The sequence below is a fragment of the Rhinatrema bivittatum genome, chromosome 2 (assembly GCF_901001135.1).
Source record: "Rhinatrema bivittatum chromosome 2, aRhiBiv1.1, whole genome shotgun sequence".
Classification (NCBI taxonomy): Eukaryota; Metazoa; Chordata; class Amphibia; order Gymnophiona; family Rhinatrematidae; genus Rhinatrema; species Rhinatrema bivittatum.
In genome coordinates this window covers 485,710,803-485,730,021 of record NC_042616.1, presented here as the reverse complement: position 1 = coordinate 485,730,021, position 19,219 = coordinate 485,710,803, and the positions used below count along the sequence as shown (strand labels likewise).

The following is a 19,219-nucleotide window of genomic DNA, read 5'->3' as shown; positions in this document are numbered from 1 at the left end:
GAAACGAGCAAAAGGAGGCGCTAGGGACACTAGCGCGTCCCTAGCGCCTCCTTTTGGCCCGGAGCAGTGGCTGTCAGTGGGTTTGACAGCCAACGCTCAATTTTGCCGGCGTCAGTTCTCGAGCCCGCTGACAGCCACGGACTCGGAAACTGGACGCTGGCAAAATTGAACGTCCGGTTTTCGATCCGACAGCTGCAGGCCGACTTCAAATTTTTTTTTTTTTTTACTTTTTTTACCCTTCGAGACCTCCGACTTAATATCGCCATGATATTAAGTTGGAGGCTGCACAGAAAAGCAGTTTTTATTGCTTTTCTGTGCACTTTCCCGGTGCTGGAAGAAATTAGGCGCTAATTTCTGAAAGCAAAATGTGCGGCTTGGCTGCACATTTTGTTTTCTGAATCGCACGGGAATGACTAATAGGGCCATCAACATTCATTTGCATGTTGAGGGTGCTATTAGGTTTGGTGGGTTGGACGCGCGTTTTCGGCCCCTTACTGAATAAGGGGTAAGGGAAAACACGCGTTCAATGGCGGGTTAACAGTGCGCTCCGCTGGAGCGCACTGTACTGTATCGGCCCGTTAGTGAAATAACATGAAAACCTGCTAAAAAGACATCTAGAAATTATATAGCATTCCAGCCATACCATAAGAGCACTAACACCCAGGACTTGAACAGCAACAACCTTACCTATGAAAAAGCAAAACTGCAAATATAGAACACAGTACACTTACTATTGGAGAAACCAAGAAAGCCAGACTGCTCTAGATTCCTACACAGAATCTACATCCTAGTTAGCAGAATCCCTCACCTCTGTCAAACTTGCAGAATGCAGGCTGACTCTTATCTAATACAGAACAAAAGACCATAAATTATAAACATTCATATAGAGAAAAACAAACTCCAAGAAACCAGTAAGGGGGCGCAGCAGAAAGGCAGGGGCAGGATACAGCAGACCTGCAACATTTGTGGCTTGGATTGGTGGTGGCAGTGATTGCCAGGGTTGAGGGAAAAGCAGCAACAGGGAACGGTGATGAAGAATTTTAAGTTCCAGTTCCTTACTCTGCACTCTCCTCAAGCAGCAAGCATAAGTGGATGTTATAGAAAGCATAGGCTTGCCATGTCAAATTTTTGGTGACAAACCTTTCACACCTTGGTGAAACACTGGTTGAGAACCACTGTATTAGACCTTCCTTAAAAGCCTGATACCAGGCATTTAGCTAGGTGCACCTTAAGCCACAGACAGGAAGGGAGTTCCACTCTGAGGGTGCTCTCCTTAGAAGGGAATAAGAAGCTAGGCCTAGGGAGAACACAGGGACCCCAGGTAAAAGAAGGAAGACTAGAGGGCTAATTCTGTTGAACCATGAGTTATATTGCTGTCTTTATTTTGTGAACTGCGAAGGTAAGCAGAGCTGCTTCTGTTTTGTTTTATTGTTATTAATAAAGAAGTTTATGAGAGAACAGCCAAGAGTCCAGCCTGAATCTGTTCTCTGGCTCGCCTAAGACCGCTCACGGTGTCACACCCAGTTTGTAATGTAATGTTAATTTTTTTGCAGTTTATTTCTCTGCTGTAATTGTTCTACTACCGTATACTTAAATACTGACTCCAAAATGTTACTTGTTGGTGATTTTATGTAATATCCCACTTTATACAAGCTTAAGCCCAAAGTGGGTTATAATACAAAATAAATTAATAAACACACAGAAACTACAGTAAATTTTGTATACATCCAGATTAAGGGTAAAAGAGTTTCCTTCAATTCCATTTAAATGGAAGTTCAGGTCTTTGAATTTCTGCTTGGCATTTACTCTGATGTTAATACCCACCTATGGCCTGACTCACATGTGACTGATTTCTTTTTAAATCCAGAATTATTAAGATCATTTCAGATGAATGCAAATATTTACAGGTTTGAAGCATTCATAATATTCAGAGATAGACTGTATCTGGTGAGGAATTGTAAATCAAGCAGGCAAATTGAAACATTTTAGTGGGAATTCACTATGTAGAACCTTTTTACTCTTAGAAAAAAATATTGAAAAGGTTAACTTTAAAATTTGCAATTTTCTGAAACTTGGAAACCAGTTATTTAAAAAAAAATGTAGATTTCACTTTGGTTCAAATTAAGAAATGCAAAATGCACACAAAAGTGTAATTTCCTAATTCAATATACTCACAGTGACCAGAAGCCCCAAACTAAACACACTCGTCACTTCAATCCACAGCAAGGCTGGAGTCTGGCCTCTTTGCTTCATCATTTGACCCCTTAATGTAAGACATTAACAATTAAATTAAATCTGTCCAAACTTTTGTACTCCTTGGTCATAAGAAGGGTAGTTTTTAAAGCCAATTCTGCAGGCAAAACCCTGCAGAAATTAGTTTTTAGAATATTATCGGCCCTGTATGTGTTGTGGTTTTGCTAGGGAGTTAGCGATCTGTTGTGGGTTAGACTGCGCAGTTAGCAATCTGTTGGAAATCTGATGCTTGATGGGAGGAGCAGTCAGATAGGAGGAGCAATCTGTAGAGAAAGCTCTGTGTTGCAGGCTCCTGCAGAGGGAGGAGTCGGCAATCTTGTAGTGTCTCAGATATCTTCTTGCTAAGGAGTAGCAATCTGTAATGAATCTGATATAGTTGTGGGTGGATCCCTGGGCCGATGGCAGATGACTACACTCTCGGGAGGATACCCCGAGAGGGACCACCGGCTAGGCTAGAGTATGGAGACAGACATACATCTTTTATTAAACAGGTTATTAGAAACCACCAGAGGTGGCAGTAGTGAGTTGATATGCTGTAGTCCCTCAGGTACTGGAACAACGATCCCAGGATGGCTGAGCTGTTGAGAAACTGTAGAAAGTGAGTAGGCAGAGTTCATGAACAGAACTAGATGACAAAACTCACGTAAGGTCTCAAGTAAGCTCAGGAGCTAGAAAGGATTAGGCCCTCGAGGAGCAAGTACCTGGTTCCAGGGAAAGCTCTGAGAGAGCGATGGAAACTCACAATTGTTTGTAGCAGCGATAACTTCCAAGCAGTAGAGAATCTTCAGAGTGTACAGGAACATGGGCCCTCGAGGAGCAAATACCGGTTCCTATCTGTAATCTGAAAATAAAAAAAGAGCGAGGCCCCCGAGGAGTGGGTACCTCTGGTAAGTCTGAGGAGGCAGTGTAGCTTGGATAGCCGAAGCGAGTACGAATCTGTATCCGAATCCATATCTTTGCTAACTCAGTTTGTTAGCATTTCAAAGACCTTTAAATATTGGAAGCAGATGACGTCATCTCAGGGGGATGCCCCTGAAGGTCGCACCCTTACTGGTACAAGAGTCGGGACGCACGCGCGCGCCCTAGGCATCAGGACAAGATGGCGGAGTTGCAGCGTCGAGCCTGTCCGGGGATGCCGGAGGGAGGCGGCATGGAGACGCAGCAGCAGCCAGCCATCCATCAGACCCGGAGGGAGTCGCCACAGAGGTAAAGAGAGCGGAGTGAGGACGTCGAGCAGCGACGGTCGCAACAGTATGTTGGTAAAAGCATGTGTGTAGCGGCCTCTCTGTGTGCACCTTTATCCACGGTGGCCAAGAGGTCGATCCCAGGGGCAGGGGTAAGAGAGGTGCTTGCCCTTATATGCGTACCTTTGCATTTTCAAAAGCATGCAAGTAAATTGTTCCCAGGAAAACTTCCTGCACACATTAGTGGGTGTCAGTGTGTATGAGTAGTTTTCCTTGGGGATAATTTTCAAAGTGAAAATAGGCAGCTAAATTGAAAATGAGTGCATAACCTGTAGGTAAACATTATCCTCAGACTTTATGTTTCTGCAGATAGTCTTAAAATTACCCCCTTATACGGCAATTTTCAAAAGCTATATGCAAGGGTTAAAGGGCTGTCTGAAAACTACCCTCCCTGTATGCAGGCAAAAGTATGCATGGGGATCAACAAATGTGCGTACCTTTATCCATGAGAAAAGTAGGTGGGACTAGAGACATGGTGAAGTCAGGGGTGGCAGCAACACATATAGTTTTGAAGGGAAAAAGTAGCCAAGGAAAAAACAGGTGCAAACCTCTGCGGGTACTTTTGTGCCTATGCAATTGTCATGGACTGACATACTGGAGCCAGGGAACACCCCCATAGAGACAGTACAGGGCTACAGGGCAGGACCCGAGCTGGTCTTCTGCCTAACCAAACCCCTCCCCAGCAAATTGAGCACTTGGGTCCTGGGAGTTGGTAGGACTTGTCTTCTATGGAACATCAGGGCACAGACTAGGAGCTGAGGTCAGGCATAGGCTGGACGAGGCAGGACAGGTTGAACAAGACAAGGCAAGCTGGAAGCTGAGGCTTAGAGTGGGATATAGGTACTGGCTAGGAGCTGGATACAGAACACAAGCTGGGCTGGATATGAGGCAAAGGGCAAGGCCTGGAGAATAGACAAGGGACTGAACTGGACTGAGCAGGATAAGGAGAAGACTGAACTAGACAGATAACAGGGAACAAGAAAGCCCAACAGGGCAAAGTAATTCTAGTAGGCCCAAAGGTCGTAAGGTAAGACAGAAAATTCCAGGAGGGCACAGGGCATGGCAGGGAGCCTGAGAGACTGCAGGGCAAGGCCAGAAGGCCTGAAAGGGCCCAGAGCATGGCAAGAGGCCAAGAGAGGCCACAGAGACAGTGAGAAGCCAAGATAGGCCACAAGCCTAGGCAAAGCAGAAGGCCCAGAGGCCACAAGGCTAGGCAAAGCAGAAGGCCCGGAGGCCAAAAAGCTATACAAGCCAGGTTCCAAAGTTAGGCAAGGTAAAATAGTAAAGTAAGAGTGGCCGGATCAGAGAGCCAAGGTGATTCATTATTATTAAGCTTTCTTTTTTATTAGCCCCCCTTTTCCTCCTCTTATAAATGTGGACATATGATAATATTAATTACCTGCTATCAATTAAGTTGACTTAGAAAATAGCCACTGCTATTATTAGCAACAGTAACATGGAATAGACTTAGTTTTTGGGTACTTGCCAGGTTCTTATGGCCTGGATTGGCCACTGTTGGAAACAGGATGCTGGGCTTGATGGACCCTTGGCCTGACCCTGTATGGCATGTTCTTATGTTCTTAATAAGTTTTGCTTTATATTTTGCTTATATTGTGACTCACTTTCATTTTCTGAATTATTTTGTATTACTGTACTGTAACAAAAGATTATAAATAAAGAATTAAAAAAAAAGAATTGTGAGGAACAGCTATCAGATTGAACTTCCACAATAAACTATATACATATTCTTTAGCATTACTAATATTAGGAGCTGGTATCCTATTGTCATTATTTTGCCCTAACAAGTGTGGTCTCCCTTGGTCCGAACTATAAATTACCCATTGCTTGGAATGTGGAGTACCGTATGAAAAATATTTAATAATATGATTTATTTTCAGGTTTGTAGCCTGAGTAGGGGATTAAACAGGTACTAGTCACCTTGATACCACATTTTCATGCCCTTTCCAAACAACCTATCCCTTGTGACACCACACACCAGATAAAATCATCGCACCAGAACAAAACAGTAATTAACCCTTTTACTAGTAGTGTGTAAGAAGACAGTAAATCCAACCAGAAATTTAAATGGGAAAAGTATAGTTGTGAAGATAATAAAAACTTAAAATTTTCTTATTTTAAATCAAGCAATGCAAAAATATCACTGGGTATGGCCTGTTAGCCAGAGCAACCAACCTACCCATATGGATAGTAAAAAGAAAAAAAAAATAAGGAATGCTGATAGAGAGAGGTTGGGAGGAAAAGCAGTGAAGAACACAGCTTTCAAAAATTGTCTTTACCCGAGTACTCAAAAAGGCGGGGGGGGGGAGGAACAGATCCACCCCAATGTCACCAGTTTGTAAAGGGTGTACCCTGTCCCAAACACAAAATTGTGTGAAAAAAAATAAATTAAGAAAATGAAGTCCCTTTTGATGGTGGAGCTGGCTAGATGAGAACTGTAATGTGTGAAAGGTCTCTCTCTTTTAGGGAACCTCCATAAATGGTTTACTTGGTACTAAATAGAAAGCTGGCCTGGTTTCATTCTCTTACAGAAAGACTACAGTCCATCAGTGTCTCTTTCCCAGCGATATCTCATGTGGCTGTACCTGCCAGCTAGGGTTTAAGGTTGACTGTGGCTAAAAGGCTGAAGAAGTTAAGATGAGATACAGATTTTATGACAAAAGGAAAGGAAATAAATCTTGTCTCTCCTCTGCTAAGATACTCTGTACAAAGTTTAGATTACTTAACTCAGTCTCTTAGGAGGGTGATCCAGCCATGTACTCCTGGGCCTGGATATCTCTGGAAAGGAAGACTCTCAGTCTCTCTGCTTCTGGTTCATCTGTCCCTTGTTGGGATTTTCCATGTAACTCCCCTATGAAGCAAGAACAGCTGTCTGTCTCTATATTTCCACAGAGCATGGACTTCTGTCTCTCCCTCTTGATAATTAGCTATTCAGGAGAAGAACTGATTGCAGGATTGCCAGATGTACTCTTCTCTTCCTGGCTTCTGGCTCCAACTCCTGGCCATCCCCGCCCCTCACACACAGACAGAGCCAGTCAAATTGCAACTTTTCTTCCTTAAATGGTCTTCCAGCATGTCTTTAGCTTCCTCCTCTGCTGGCTATGTAGTGCTGTTCTCTGAGCAGGCTAAACAGTACAGCCCTTTTCTTAACTTGTTAACACTGTGAGTGCTGGATGCTGGTTCTTGCAGAATATTTGTCATTCACAGGATAGCACACAGTGGTTTTGCCATATTTTTATATTCCTTCACCTTGGCTGTGATGGCTTGCAGTCTCTCAGGGTTGAAAAACCCATTTTGACAGGTCCAGAAAAGATCTAGATGCAGCTCGGTCCACATTGTAAGGCTCCAACGCCTGGTATGCTCATGGGGGCAGGAACCTGGTTTGTAGTAGCTTGCTACACAAAGGATATACGTTTTACTAGCCCTTCTGTTACCTCCCTTACTTGACTGATAAAGAGATGGCAAATGATTCTAATTGAAAAAGTATATACTCTTTGTAGCAAGCTACTACAAAGCAGGTTCCTGCACACAGGAGATCATCATGTGTTGGAGCCTTTCAATGTGGATTGAGCTGTGTTTGGATCTGAGTGATGTGTTTTGGACCTGCCAGGAAGGGTTTTTCAACCCTGCAGAGACCTCAAGCTGCTGCAGCCAAAGTGAAGGAATATAAAAATACATCAGAACCCTGTTATGTTCTTCTGTGAATGTAGCCCAGCAGGAAGCACTAGGCGAGCTAGGCCTGGGCCTAGGGTGCCAGCCATTAGGGGGCGCCGCTGCCACTCGCAAGCCAGTGAGGCAGGATGAGGTGACCGCTTAAGGCAGAAGAATTGTGGTGGCAAAAAGTGCCCTTTTAAAATTCTGCCAAGCACCTCCTCACCCTACCTTCCTCTCCGTCTTGCCACCCTCCTGACCCCCCCCCCCCCAAGACTCATGAAAACCCCTGCTGGACCAGCAGGGGGCTGCCGCTCCTGGGCCATCATCTGTCACTAAGCAAAATGGCGCCTGTGGCCTTTAGCCCTTACCATGTGAGAGGGGCTACCAGTGCCATAGGCCGGCCCCTGTTTCATGGTAGGGACAATGGACAACCGGCGCCATTTTAAAAATTGGCATGGGCCATCCATTGCCCCTATCATATGACGGGGCTGGCGCTATTTTGGTTAGTGGCAGCCGATGACTGGTGAGTGGCAGATCGCTCCTGGGCCCCCGCTGGGCCACCAGGGGTTTTCGTGAGTCTTGGGGGGTTATTTTATTTGAATTTGGGAGGTGGTGCAGGGGGTGGGGGAGCGGTGGCATGTGGTCCCCGCCTCAGGCGACACATTTCCTTGAGCCGGCCCTGGAGATAGGAGTCAGGGCTGCGTCCGGGGGTGGGGAAGGGGGCTGGGGATGTCGGCGCGACCTGGGTGAGAGGGGTGGTGCAAGGCAGAAAGTGCCTAGGGCGCCTAATCCCCTTGCACCAGCCCTATGTGAAAGACAAATGTTCTGCAGGAGCCAGCATCCAGCATTCACAGTGTTAGCAAGGTGAGAAAAAGGTTGTACTGTTCCACTACCTCCCTTATTTGACTGATAAAAGGCTGGTAAATGATTACACTGGGGAACAATTTTTAACATTAATTCCTGTTGAGTTCGATTTTTCAGCTGTTTTAGACATAAATAGGCAAGCTGATTTCAAAACTGCAGTTAGTTTTCTTCTATCACGTCAAGTTTTTTCTCTACAGCCTATCTTAAGCCTCATGAAGCAATTTGTTAAAGCTTTGCCAACAGAAGGAGACTGTTTAAAGTATCTCATTTTGGCATTTCCTAGCCTGTCGTTTGAAAAGATAAAAGCCGGTATGTTTGATGGTCCACAGATTCGGCAGCTCATGAAAGATGAACATTTCATCGGGACAATGTCAGAACTCCAAAAGAATGCTTGGTTGTCATTCAAAAACCTTGTCAAGGACTTTCTTGGAAATACACGAGCACAGAATTACACCAAAATTGTCCAGAAACCCTTGGAGAGCTTCAAAATGCTTTGTTGCAACATGAGCATCAAGGTGTATTTTCTGCATAGCCATCTTGCTGACTTCCCGAAAAACCTTGGTGCAGTCAATGATGAGCAAGGTGAACGATTCCACCAAGATTTGAAGGTCATGGAGGCACGGTATCAGGGTAGATGGGATGTACATATGATGGCTGACTATTGTTGGCACATCAGGCGAGATTGTCCTCAGAGTGAACACTGCCAGAAAAACTATAAGTGTAATTTTTTACCTTAATATGTATGTTTGGTAGCAGAACTTTACTACTTGTACACAGTTTGACTTACAGTAACAATATATAGCCTTTTGTATGAATAAAATAACTCTAAATAAACAATATATTCAGGTAATTTTTTCTTTTATTTCCTTTGTATGTACATTTTGTATGATTTTTGGGACAAAGGGAGGGTATCCTGTACCTTAAAAAGTTGACGTGATAGAGAAAAACTGGGGTCATTTTTGGATTCAGATGTCAAAAGTTAGTCAAAAACAAGTGTCAGATCTAACTCAACGAAAATTGTGTTCCCCAGTGTTATAATTGGAAAAAGTATATGCAATCTTAGGGCAAAATAATGACAAAATGATTCCAGCTCATAATATTAATAAATAATGCTAAAGAATATGTGTATATGGCTTACTGTGGAAGATCATTCTGTTAGCTGTTCCCCCGCAGTTCTATAGTAGTAAGACGAGGACCATTGCTTAAGCTTCTCAGAGAGGTTTGTTGCATCTCTTTCTTGCCAATATAATTTCTTTGCCCTTTTTTTTCCCTCTTTCTCCCCTCTCTTTAGTACTTTCCCATTTTCCAGCCTTCTCTCCCCTTTATCACATTTTTCTCCAACTTTCCTTCCCTGGTCCTGCTTTCTCCTTATTTAGCCTTTTTTCTTGTCCCTTTCTCTCTGTCTCTCCTTTCCTGATTCTTTTGCCCACTTTCCCCTGCCTTCATTTTCTCTCTCTTTCCCTTTCTTTCCCTCCCATTCCCAAGTTTATGTTGTACCATTATGACTCTGATGACTCCAGCTCCAGCCGCTGCTCTGCCCCTCTGTCTCATGCCTCAGTCCTGCTTTTTCCTACTCACGCTGTGCCCCTACTCAGGTGGCCCTTCCTCCAGCCAGGCCACTGTGGTTCAAGCAGTGGGCAGCTTAGGCTGCAGCCTTCTTCCCCTCCGTGGCTAGTCGCCCTAGCTCCATTCCTCAGGCATCCTCTGCACCTGCTGTACACATATTGTCAAAAACAGCCCACAAGGAGGAAGCTATGCTGCCTCAGCGAGGTTCGGGTTTCAATTTAGTACTGTTTACTCTGCCAGTACAGGAGTCTGCCCTCTAGAGGATGAGTGGAATAGGAGCAAGAACCCTGTGCACAGTCACCACCACAGGATTTGCCTATGTTGACTGCTTAAATAACTGGCTTAGAGATCACGTGATGCACTGAGGAGAGCAGACATGAGCTCCCCTCCCGGGCCCCCTTCTTGTGAATCCAGCCCCATTTGCAGCGCTGCCTTTTAACTCCAACTTGTTTCAGTCGCTGTGCTCTCTTGAAGTTTGATAATCGCGGCACAAATGGCGAAAAAAGAGAAGGAAAAAGAAAAGGCCCGAAGTGCAGACCCGATGCCTGAGGAAGATGGCGGCCCCACTGAAGTAAGTCATGTGGCCACGGACATTAAAGCTGCGGTGGTGGGGGCACTAGAACCTGAGCTGAAGAAAATCTCAGCCAAGCTAAATGAGTTAGCAGATTCTTTTGCTGGTTATGAAGCCCGCTTTACTCAGGTTGAACAGCGGGTCTCTGCTGTGCAGGATGGCCTACAGATCGCACAGGAAGAATAGAGCAGTTGAAAGCAGTTCTCATTAAACGCACAGACTGCCTCGATGACCTAGAAAATCGATCACGGCGCTCCAATTTGCAATTTATAGGCTTACCAGAATCTCTAGATGTTAAAGACTTGGCTCCCTTTTTGGAATCCTGGCTCTCCCGGGAGCTGGGCCTCTCTAAATCACATGGCCCACTCCACGTGGAATGTGCTCACAGGCTGGAGCCCAAGGGATCACAATCGGGTAAGTCCCGAGTAGTTATTGCAAAGATCTTTAATTTCGCTCACAAGACTGAAATACTGCAGGCCTTAGGCTCCGGGAAAACGTAGAATTATAATAGTAAAAGAATCCTGGTTTTCCAGGATTATTCAGCTGCCCTGGCTGCCCAGCACCGGGCTATGGCTCCTTTGTGCACCAAATTGTTCGAGATGGTGATCCGCGCTGTGATGATGTATCTAGCCAGGGTGCAAGTGTTTCGAATGATTCCAGGGGAGCGGACGGCGATGATTCATAAGCAGGCACCTCTTTTTCAATCCGTGCCGCAGCTGATTTTAGGCGGATTACAAGTTTTGGAAATGCTGTTCAAGTCTCCAGAGCTACTGGCTTCCCTTGCACTATCTTTACAGCCTTTCTTTAGTCCCATTGTGAGGGTTATCTAATGGTTTACTGCACCCTTCTTACGGGACCAGAGGAAGGACAGGTGGCCCGACAACCTGCCTCTGCAGACCACCGAGGGCATTAATATATCCTGTGGCTTCTGTTATCTTTCTCTTTTGCAAGAAGTACTTTTTTGTGAAAACCGGCACACTAAAACAACCCTAAAACCCACCCCGACAATTTAAAATAAATCCCCCACCCTCCCGAACCCCCCCAAAATGCCTTAAATTACCTGGGGTCCAGAGGAAGGGTCCCGGTGTGATCTTTTACTCTCGGACCTCCGGTGCTTGTAGAAATGGCGCCGGCGCTACCTTTGCCTTGTCATATGACAGGTCAAAGGTAGCGCCGGCACCATTTTGTTTTTTGTCCTCCGAGGTCAGCAGCGTAGGAGATCGCTCCCGGACCCCCGCTGGACCCCCAGGAACTTTTGGCCAGCTTGGGGGGGCCTCCTGACCCCCACAAGACTTGCCAAAAGTCCAGCGGGGGTCCGGAATGACCTGCAGTCGAATCGTGTTGTCTACGGCCGGCGCCATTTTGCGCCGCCATTTTGCGCAAAATGGCGCCGGCCGTAGACAACACGATTCGACTGCAGGAGGTCGTTCCGGACCCCCGCTGGACTTTTGGCAAGTCTTGTGGGGGTCAGGAGGCCCCCCAAGCTGGCCAAAAGTCCCTGGGGGTCCAGCGGGGGTCCGGGAGCGATCTCCTGCCGCGAATCGTTTTTCCGTACGGAAAAACCAAAGGTAGCACCGGCGCCATTTCTACAAGCACCGGAGGTCCAAGAGTAAAAGATCACACCGGGACCTTTCCTCTGGACCCCAGGTAATTTAAGGCATTTTGGGGGGGTTCGGGAGGGTGGGGGATTTATTTTAAAGGGTCGGGGTGGGTTTTAGGGTTGTTTTAGTGTGCCGGTTTTCCCGCCCTCCCCCTTCCCCCGATTTACAATTTTTTGACGATAAATCGGAGGAATTGTTATTGTATCGCGGCTCTAACGATTTTTGACGATTTAAAATATATCGGACGATATTGTAAATCGTCAAAAAACGATTCACATCCCTAATAGCCAGTAATCTGCGCCTCTTGCAAGACTGGATCATCAGTAAATCCCTATTTGTAAACCTTGAGGCAGAGAGGGCATTAGTTTCCCCGTTAGATCTACGTTACGTGCTGCAGGCCCCTACAAAAGACCTTCCCCCATCTTTGCAACATCATATTTTATTAGAGCCTATGCGGTGGGCATGGACACAGCTGACAAAGAAATTAGGCATCCCAAGGCTCTGCTCATACCTTTTGCCTTTCCGGGGTAACTATGCATTTACTCCTGGGTTGCACACTGCAGCCTTCCGCTTATGGGCAGCTCAAGGAATAACAGATTGGGCACATTCTAGATGGGGAGGGGATACTTTTGTCATTTCAAGATTTGGTAGATCTTTATGGGCTGTGCTCCTCCCACCTTTTTTCTTACAGGCCCAACACTGTTTTCTCTCTATCCCAGGAATCTCGAACTCCCAGAGTCTTCAATGCCATAAATAATGTGCTTTTACTGGAGAATCCAGAGTCTCCCTCACTATCAAAATATTATAACAATTTGCAAGGGATTGTTTCCCCAGATCCCAGTTCTGTTTTGATGGCACGCTAAAACAGGGAGGGAGTGTTCGCCTTGACTCCCTCAGTCTTTCAGTCTGGTTTCAGGCAAATCTCAACCACCTCAATAAATATGTATTACAGAGAAATGCAATTTAAATTTTTGAGCCGGGCATACATAACCCCTTATACCAGATATTTATATAAACTATCAGACTCAGCTCTATGCATAAAATGTCACCAGGCATTGGATTTTCTATCCCATTTGTTTCTGGGGCCGTATCGCAGCCTACCTTTCTGGAATACTTCATGTCTCACTTCCCTTATCCCCCCAAACTGTTTCTGTTCGATTGTATTCCCCCTTTACAGGTTAGGGGTCAAGGACCCGCCTTCTACTCAAGAATGCAAGTGTGGTTGAGAAACATACGATTCTTCGACTCTGGTCTACGGTAGACTCTCCATCATTTTGGATGTGGCGGAATCAGTTCCATCGAGTGATGCAAATGGATAATATGGCCTCTCGGTTCTCCCCACACCATCGTCAGAAATTTTTGTCCATGTGGAACAGCTACATACAAACACTTCCTCATCAGGCCAGGAGTTTGATTTTTGAATGACTGACTGTTGTGGGTTCCTGCGTAGCAAACTGTGGGTGGCGATGACACCATTCCATTGTTGTTCTGGGAAGGAGTGGGTTTGGGAGAGGGAGGGGGGATCAGGGAGGGGTAGAGAGTGGAGGGAGGGTTATGACAACGCAATGAGCTCAGCAGTTTGATGGTTTGTTGGATTTCTTTATTATATAATTAAGGTCATTTATTGTTATTCCCTGCAGAAGACTCAGAGCGTAAGTCTCGCAGGATGATGTTATTTAGTACTGCAAATAAAAATTGTTGAAACATAAATAACTGACTTTCTGTAAAGCGACGCAATTAATAGACGTGCAAGTATCAAGAAGACAAAACCATTAAAAATTCTCATGCAGACCCTACATAAATTTGGTTGCTCTTCTCTCGACTGCCTCCATACTGTCTTTGTCCGTTTTGAGATATGGACTCCAGAACTGAAGACAGTACTCTCAAGTGAGGCCTCACCAAGGACCTGTACAAGGGCATTATCATCTCCTTTTTCTTACTGGTTATTCCTCTCTCTGTTCAGCTCAGCATTCTTTTGGCTTTAGCTATCACCTTGTCACATTGCTTCACCATCTTCAGATCTACAGACACTATTACTTCAAGATCCCTCTCATGGTCCATGTACATCAGTTTTTCATCTCCCATCAAAAACAGCTCTTTTGGATTACTGCACCCCCAGATACATGACAATGCACTTCTTGGCATTGAATCCCAGCTGCCAAATCTTGGACCACTCTTCCAGCTTTCTTAAATCCATTTTCTTTTTCTCTATTCCTTAAGATGTGTCCACTCTATCGCAAATCTTAGTATCATCCGCAAATAGACAAATTTTACCTTCTATCCCTTCTGCAATGTTGCTTACAAAGATATTGAACAGAACTGGTTCCAAAATCAGTTTGTAATCCACGCCACCACCTTGGCAAGCACTCCCAAGCTTCTCATTTTATTCACAAGCCTCCAATGTTGGACTGTATCAAAAGCTTTGCTGAAATCCTAGTAGATCATAGCAAAATTCAAAAAGGTACAGAGAAGGGCGACCAAGGTGATAAAGATGATGGAACAATTCCCCTATGAAGAAAGGCTAAAGAGGTTAGGACTCTTCAGTTTGGAGAAGAGATGGATGAGGGGAGATATGATAGAAGTCCTTAAAGTAATGAGCGGAATGCAGTGAGTAAACATTAATCAGTTGTTTACTCTTTTGAAAAGTACAAAGACCGGGGGGGGAGGGGACACACACACAATGAATTTATTTATTTATTTAGAATTTTTCTATACCGACATTCTTGAACAAAATATCAAATCATATCGGTTTGATATTTTGTTCAATACATTTAAAACTAATAAGAGAAAACATATTTTTTACTCAATGCATAATTAAGCTCTAGAATTTGTTGCCAGAGGATGTGATGAAAGTTCTTAGTATAGCTGTGTTTAAAAAAGATTTGGACAAGTTCCTGGAGGAAAAGTCCATTAACAATTAAGGTAGAATTGCAGAAATCCACTGCTTATTCTTGGGATAAGCAGCTTGGAATCTATATATACCTTCGGATCCTGCCAGGTACTTGGGACCTGACTTAGCCACTGTTGGAAACAGGATACTGGGTTTGATGGACCTTTGGTCTGACCCAATATGGCAAGCCTTATATTTTTATATATATCGAGCAGTCTTTCTCGATCCAATTCTCTAGGCATCCAATCAATAAAATCAGAGTTGCCTGAGAATTTCTTTCCCTTTTGAATCCATGTTGCTTCAGGTCCAGAAACCCCCCAGAGTGTAGATAGTTTACTCTCCTTTCTTTCAGCAGAGTCTCTATTAATTTTCCCACAGCTGACGTGAGGCTAACCAGTCTGTAGTTTCCGGCCTCCTCTCTGCTCCCACTCTTTTGAAGCGGGGCCACCACTGCTCTTCTCCAATCCTGCGGCACCACTCCCACTTCCAGGGATCTATTGAAGAGGTCCTTCAGCGGACCTGCCAGCACATTTCTGAGCTCTTTCAATATCCTGGGGTGTATCTTATCCAGCCCCATGACCTTGTCCACTTTCAGTTTGCCTAGCTCCTCCCATACACTCTCTTCTCTAAACTGAGTATTGTCTACTCCATCCCCATCTACAGTCTTGTTAACCAGCAACGATTCTTCTCCAGGGTCTTCTTTAGTGAACACAGAACTGAAGTATTTGTTTAATATTTCTGCCATTTCTTTGTTACTTTCTACACATTCCTCCTTGTCACCTTTGAATTTCACGTTACCACGTCTGACCTCCCTTTCAATGAGGGCTAGACTTAATCAAAACTGATGCACCCCTCCCTATTTGAGCCCAGTGACTGATTTCGGATTCTACCACCCCTAGGCACTGATGGTGCTATCGTGTCCTCAACCCTTCCCCCACGAACACTCCTGAAAAAGGTCGGAGAACAGAGAATGTGTCAAAGATACAAACCCAGAGTTTCCTGCGAGAGTTCAGGGGTAGATTCTATGGCAAAAATGTGAAAATTCTGAAGTACACTGATTATAAAATGGGGAAGTAGTGCACATTTTATAATTTATGATGTTGAAAAATGCTTTAAAAAATGGCTTAAAATGGACCAATAATTATACAAGTACCCCTGTATTTATCAAAAGGGCATAAGTTCATGCTCTAAAAGGTATTAACTAAGGGGTTTTATGATGGTCCCATAAAATTTTAAAAAACTTTTTTTTACATAAATTGAGAAAAATTGGTGAACATGTTTGCATTCCTATATTTAAAAAAGAAATGACATAAAATAATTTAAAATCAGGCCTTAAGAACATAAGAACATGCCATACTGGGTTAGATCAAGGGTCCATCAAGCCCAGCATCCTGTTTCCAACAGTGGCCAATCCAGGCCATAAGAACCTGGCAAGTACCCAAAAACTAAGTCTATTCCATGTTACTGTTGCTAGTAATAGCAGTGGCTATTTTCTAAGTCAACTTAATTAATAGCAGGTAATGGACTTCTCCTCCAAGAACTTATCCAATCCTTTTTTTTTTTTTTTCAATTTATTGTTTATTATTTTATGTCATTTATCAGATACATTTCACAGTTCCTTAAGAAAAAAGAATCGGAAAATTATTTAACAACCTAAACTTAAATCAGACTGTGAATATCCATCCAAGTAACTAAAAATCAAGAAAAGAGAGTGCTGGAGATTTTAAACAGTCTTGAAGCAGATATTAAGAAAAGAAAAATAACACACAAGAAATTTCCATTACCTCCTATATAACATTTTTTTTAAACCAACACAATCCTTTTTTAAACACAGCTACACTAATTGCACTAACCACTTCCTCTGGCAACAAATTCCAGAGCTTAATTGTGCATTGAGTGAAAAAGAACTTTCTCCGATTAGTTTTAAATGTGCCACATGCTAACTTCATGGATTGCTCCCTAGTCTTTCTATTATCCGAAAGAGTAAATAACTGATTCATATCTACCCATTCTAGACCTCTCATGATTTTAAACACCTCTATCATATCCCCTCTCAGTCGTCTCTTCTCCAAGCTGAAAAGTCCTAACCTCTTTAGTCTTTCCTCATAGGGGAGCTGTTCCATCCCCTTATCATTTTGGTCACTCTTCTCTGTACCTTCTCCATCGCAACTATATCTTTTTTGAGATGCGGCGACCAGAATTGTACACAGTATTCAAGGTGCGGTCTTACCATGGAGCGATACAGAGGCATTATGACATTTTCCGTTTTATTCACCATTCCCTTAGTTTTTCTTATTTTACATAAAAGTTAAGTAATGCAGACCTGTCATTTGTGGTAGTATTTAGCTTTAGTGTGCTTGCACGAGTTTGATATGCCCTTATCAATACATATCACCTAGACATACAGGTCTTTTTAATACTAAAAGTTAAAGTAAAAAACTCCACTCTTGTTCAGCCATCACACTTCTCTTTTTCTGTTTAGATCATTATCCTTTCTTCAAAGTCATGCAGCAAAATATAATGTAAAAAGCCTTTTTATGATTAAGAAAGGAACATGTTATACTGTACTTTTATTGTTTTCTTCAAGATTTTGAAATATTCCCATCTACTTGACAGGCAAAAAAATTGGATTATCGCTTTCTGGAAAAATAAACCAATTGAACTGACATCTCCACCACTGTCAGTATGTACCTTTGTGGAACTTTCACCAAGAATTTAATAAACAGTCATCCTTATAGCTGAAAATGAGTAGAAGTAAATCAATACACACTGCACCTGATATATCAGCATTTCTCTTGTAATGTAAGGCAACTGTAGTTCAATTCCTAGCTCCTTCAAACATTGCTGCCTAAGTGGTTTTCTAATATAAACATAGCGCTTCCCTTTGAAATGTAGACAAATCATGGGCCATATGCAACACGAGTTTCCCACAAATCCCACTGATGATCAGGCGCTCTTATGAAAAACCGTGCGTTTCAATTGTGTGGTTTTCCTGCTTTTCAATGAATGACACTGTATAATTTGGTTGAGAAGAGAGATCAGTAAAAAAATGACTCATTTATAAGGTATGCGAGATGAGTTGGTGATTTGACTACATCCAAGTCTTAGGGTTACTGACTGGCTTGCTGTTTTCAGGACGATTATGCAGTGCCGTGAAGGCAGCCAACCTATGCAATCTCTAATCTCGCTGTCACTACAGATTGTGCATCTTTCTGGCATGTTTTTGGCTGGAAAAGGGAGGTTTATGACAATCTTTATAAAGACATGAAATTGGCAGAAGAGCATTTTTCTTTCACTCTCTGTGATCAGTTGCTTTCCAGCAGTGAAATTATTCCCTGCTCTGTTTCAGAGGATTATGGTAGGAGTCCTAAGCAATTCATTTGAAATATTTACTTTCTTTTTAAAACAAAGACATCTTTTTCTTTGGAAAATATTTTGCTGGACTGGATGGACTACTAGCTTGTTTTCAACTGAACTTGTTTACAGTAGATGCTAATACTGTACTAATGTAACCTCCATTCCCGGGTGTGGATTGCTACCCGATGAGACCATAAAAGAATTTGTTGTTCCCCTTTGGGGCTGGTCCCTTCCCAGGCTACCTATTGCACAGTCTCTTCTTTTCAGGGCCTGGATTCTTGGTCGAGCTGAGGGGAGATTACACCCAAGGCCCCGAGTACTAAGGGAGGCTCTACGTGTCTCTTGTTATGGTCCCTGGGGAGGGGTAGGTGTCTGTCCCACTGTGTGCTGAGGGTGCCAAATAAAGTCAATGGTGCCACTCTGTTAGTTTCCAACTAAATCCTTTACTGTCGCAAATAAGTGAAATTGGCACAGTATTGATCCACAGCAACCACAGAATGTTCTTTCTACAAACTCTTCCCTCAGTCTGTGCAGGAATATTGGCTGCCAGAGCCAGGGAGAACTTCCACTTTCCAGGGCTTGGAAAAACAGAGTCCAAGGTGGGCAGGGTGTCCTTTAGCTGGGCAGGAACACCCATCTAACTGGGAAAGATGTACTGTGTCAGTCTCTGCACAGGGAGAGAACTTTCTCTCTCCCCAGGGGTCTTGAAGAATCAACGGATTGGTGTCTTCCTGAATGTCAGGCTCTGCCTTAATGCAGTCCTTTAGATCTTTTCTTCAAATCCCAGATGGGATGGATGCCTTGGAGCAGGGCTTTCAGTGCTCCGCTCAGGTGGGAAAGGCAGTCAAAAACTTCCTCCTGGTTGTTGAACTTAGTCTTTATACAACTGAGAATAACACTGGGGTTACTGGGGTAACTCTTCCTCACTGAGGCTATGGGGGGCAGGTCTTCCCTAACCTGCCCAGGCCCAGACCCAGGGTTTCCCGTTCCTTGGGCACAGGAGCTGAACAAGCTCCAGCCAGGCCTCTAACACTTAAAAGCTTAAATTCAAAAACATGTGCTCAGAGAGATAACTCCCACCAGACAGGTTGTGTACTGGCTGGGCAGAAACCCTTTGGACCCTGATCAGGACCACCAAACAGGGCTTGCTTGGCTCCTCTGGCTGGGCCTGGAAAATAATAAAAAGCTTAACTCTCTCTAC

The 19,219-nt window shown here is 43.9% G+C and overlaps 1 long non-coding RNA gene across 1 annotated transcript in view; it reads left to right on the top strand.

Moving 5' to 3' along the window:
- Window positions 1–1,309: 1,309 nt before the first annotated feature.
- LOC115086178 overlaps window positions 1,310–19,219 on the top strand; it is a 71,374-nt gene continuing 53,464 nt past the window's right edge. The window contains exon 1 of the long non-coding RNA XR_003855129.1: window positions 1,310–1,399. This is a non-coding gene — a long non-coding RNA (uncharacterized LOC115086178). The remainder of the gene's footprint in view (window positions 1,400–19,219) is intronic.